This window comes from Hylobates moloch, unplaced genomic scaffold (genome assembly GCF_009828535.3).
Source record: "Hylobates moloch isolate HMO894 unplaced genomic scaffold, HMol_V3 SCAFFOLD_1, whole genome shotgun sequence".
NCBI classification, from domain to species: domain Eukaryota; kingdom Metazoa; phylum Chordata; class Mammalia; order Primates; family Hylobatidae; genus Hylobates; species Hylobates moloch.
In genome coordinates, this window is record NW_026652276.1 from 29,207,889 (window position 1) to 29,212,058 (window position 4,170).

The window sequence follows — 4,170 nt, forward strand, 5'->3', positions numbered from 1 at the left end:
CCCGTTTCTACTTAGAATTCATATTTTCATTATCCATACTGCCCACAATGTACTTTATCTACCTTCACAACTCGGTCATAGTTGCTCTGTGAAGTAATTAATGTCATCCTAATTGTCAATGCCAATGGTCACTTTCAGGCCTTTTTCATATTCAACTTCTTTATTGAGCAAGTTCTCTCAACCTTATTTAATATACTTTATAAGGGAAAAATCCACAACCCTTTGGCTTCCATGACAAGGCTCTCTATGGCTCTCTCTGAGCATTTCAGACCAACCTTTCTCTATGCCTTTGTGAGCCCCTCTTCCTTAGCTCACCCTATGATGTTTCTGAAGTTTCTGATCCTAAATCCCTTAAAAATTATTTTTTACTTAATATGATAGAGAAAACCGTCTGTTAAAGTTAATAGAGCAAGATAAGGGGATAGAACTAAATTGTTGAAGCAAGAAAAGCTGTCCTTCCCCCAGCTTTTTTTTTTATTTTGCCAACGTAGAAATGACTGTCTTATCTTGTGTCAGCCCAGCATCTATCATTTTATATTGAGTGCCAACTTAAATCAATTGAAACTCATCAAACTCCTGTGGTAGTGTGGTGATGTAACATGCAGGAGTAATATGCCAGAAGGCTCCTCTTTGTTAAAACAAAAAATGAAACAAGCAATGATTGTTGGCTGTCAACCTGACATATTCTGGCACCAAACCAAACCAACCCTGGGGCCTTTAGAGGATTTCAAGGCTGTGAAAATTATCTTAATTATAATATGCTGTGCTTCCATAGATATGTTTTTAAGAGGATCTCATGTAGCTTAATCCACAATCTCATGATTAGCTCCTGCATGGTTATGTAGTATAGAAGAGTCAACGTTAGGGCAGAGTGACAAAATAAGGTCATCTAACATACTCGGAAGCAACAATGCTAGCAAAAATGAGGGAAAAAAATCTGCATTCTTCACTCTAACTGTGGTGCAATAGTGGAGTCAATAATTTCTTTCCCTTAACCCTCCTACCTACTCATCCCTGACCCCAACACTAGGTTATAAAATAGGCATTTCTTGTGGCAGATGATAGCATTTAATGCTTTGCTTTGTGAAAAATTACTCAGAAAAATTTAACTGACAAAGTTCTTCGTTGTAGAGGAAATAATTACTATTCAGTTCATACTAGATTATGGATGATTTCTAAGTGAGAAGACATTTATATACAAAGATGCTCGCATGCTTTAGGGGGAGAAACTTTTAGCAGGGAAATAAGGCAAATACTATATATATAGAGAGAGAGGCAGCAATATTCATTATATATATATTTATTTATATATATTTATTATATATATAATATTCATTATATATATTTATATATAGAATATATATATTTATATATAGAACATATATATAGACTATACATATTCTATATATACATTTATATATAGAATATATATTTATATATAGTTATGAATATATATTTATATATATAGAATAAATATATTTATATATTTATATATAGAATAAATATATTTATATATATAGTATATATAGTATATATAGTGTATATATGTATAGTGTGTGTGTATATATATATATAAAAATATATATATTTTATTTTTTTGAGATGAAGTTTTGTTCCTGTTTCCCAGGCTGGTGTGCAATGGTGTGATCTTGGTTCACGGTAGCCTCTGCCTCCTGTGTTCAAGCAATTTTCACGTCTCAGCCTCCTGAGTAGCTGGGATTACAGGTGCCTGCTACCAGGCCCAGCTAATTTTTTTGTATTTTTAGTAGAGACGGGGTTTCACCATGTTGGCCAGGGGGTTCTTGAACTCCTGACCTCAGGTGTTCCACCTGCCTCAGCCTCCCAAAGTGCTGGTATTACAGGTATGAACCACCATGCCCGGCGAAGGCAAATACATTATATATTTAAGGACATAATGGTTGTGAAAGTTAATGGTGAATGTTAAGTAAAAGTTTGTAGCTCTCTGCCTGTTATAACTATTGACAAAAATGTCTTTATAATGTGGATTAATTTTGCAAAGCAGTCAAGGTTACCTTCATCAAGAAGGACATTTAAACTGGCATATGAGATACCCTGTTCTTGCCCTAGGATCATTCACATATTCAGTTTATTTCTGTTTGGGCTTTTTGTTTATACCATACAAATATGACTTTTTAGATTTTTACTTTATTTCATTTTATCTTTGTTTTCTTGCTCTACATCCTATCCAGTACTCCATCCTGCCCATACTATGTATTTTAATCTGGATCTCTGACCACCTCTAGCCTTTTTCAACATGCCTTACTTGCATCTGTGTCCATAGTTAACCTCAGCCTGCTGACTTAAACTCTTTCATATATGAGTCTCTTCTGGCTGGATCTAAGGCCCTCAGATTCTTCCTGAATGAATTAATGGTACCCATGGCTCCTGTCTATGTGGACCTCTCAGGACATGACCTCTTATGCCACATTTGCCCTCACAACCTGTAGCCTAGCCTTCCTCACTTCTCTTGTGACTCAGCAGTGAAGTGACAGGAGAGTTGAGGGAGGGGTTGGTTTGGGGAATGGAACATTAGAAATAGAGTAAGATTGTTCTGAAGTCTAAAGGAAGGGAGCCATAACTAGCCAAGAGATGGATGAACAAAACCAGGCAAATCTCAGCCTGATAGTCAAGACAGTGCCCAAAAAGGAGAGTAAGGTCAGGGAGAGGTTATCTAAGAAATTACTCAGGAGCTCACATCCAGAATGAGTTTATGCTTAGAGATTAATCCATGGGAAAAGGGAGATCAGGATATTATTATGTTTAGTAATATTTGTTAGAGATTTTATCTTACATGCCTTTTCTTAAACCTTTGCTAGAGTATACATTCTAGTCTAAGAATCTGAATCCATTGTTGATGGTAATTATGGCAAAACCCGAGCAAAGAGAAGAAAGCTAGCTCCTTAGGAAATGAGATGTAAAGAAATAAAATTTGGTTCCTAAAATATGAAGGCAGAGGAGAATCAGAAACAACTTTGGTTTTTCCCTGGAGCCATAGATCTAGTATTTCTTACATGCATTCTAAATAAGGGCAGACTTAGAACTAAAATTTGGGAGATGGTGGGGAGGGAGATTGAAAGTAAGACTATGGAACCTGAGGCAGGCAACTTTTTCTGAGACTGCCATTCTCAATCTTCAATTTCCCATTTCTACAATTTTCCCTCTCTGTGGATTATTTATATTGTTTAAAAACCATCATGGTAGATTATTCTAAATGCTTGTGGCATGCTCCATGAAAGTTAGATTCAACTGCGTTCCTGCTAATTATACCTCTACCACATTGTCCCCCCCCTTAAAAATTAGGATTGCAGAACTTGAATGAGTATTATTTTAAGGATATCCGTGAATCTGATATAATTTGCAAATAAAAGGAAATTTATTTTTAAACTTTAGTATTTTAATGATTAATAGAAACAGACTGAATGGACCATATCTCAGAATTGGCATGACATATACTTCAGCATGTATATAAAATATTGAGGCTGATTTGTCTAAGCATATCCTAACTAGCAAGGCAGTGCATCTGTAGTTAAGAAAAATTCAATTTCCCAAAGTCTTTAAATGTAATGTGTTCCTTCCCTAAATGTTTCTTGAGAACATTAAAGGTGGGATTACACAGCCCATCACAGAGCAAAATTTCTTTAAATTTTTCTCCTGAGTGTCTCTCCTTCCGCAAAGTGCCTCTTCTCCAGCAGCATAAATGGCTTGATCTCTCCTCTCTTCTTGCGAAGGTTCCAGCATGTATCAACTCTGTTCTCAGTCCTTACTCACTTCTCCATTCCAGCCCTCAGAGACCTGTTTCTTCTTCAGTGGGCAGCTCCATGCCACTTCCTGTGTAGAATGAGTTTGCCTCAGTGCTGTCCAATTCTTCTCTCTACCCACTTCCCCTAATCAGCACAAAGAGTCTAAGTAGCTGAGCAGTAGGAATGAAAAATTTCTCTGGATGTTTATATGTTTTTCTTTGTCTCTGTCCTGTAGAATTTCATACCTAAAAATCCAGTGTCTAAGCATCTAACGCAGAGGTTGGCACGTGGTAGATGCTCAGTAGATATTAATCATATCTGAATAAAAGATTTGAAGATTTCATTTGGATAAGTAGGTAGGTGGTCTTCAGGATGAAGTAATTATGATTATTTCACATGTGATTTTGAC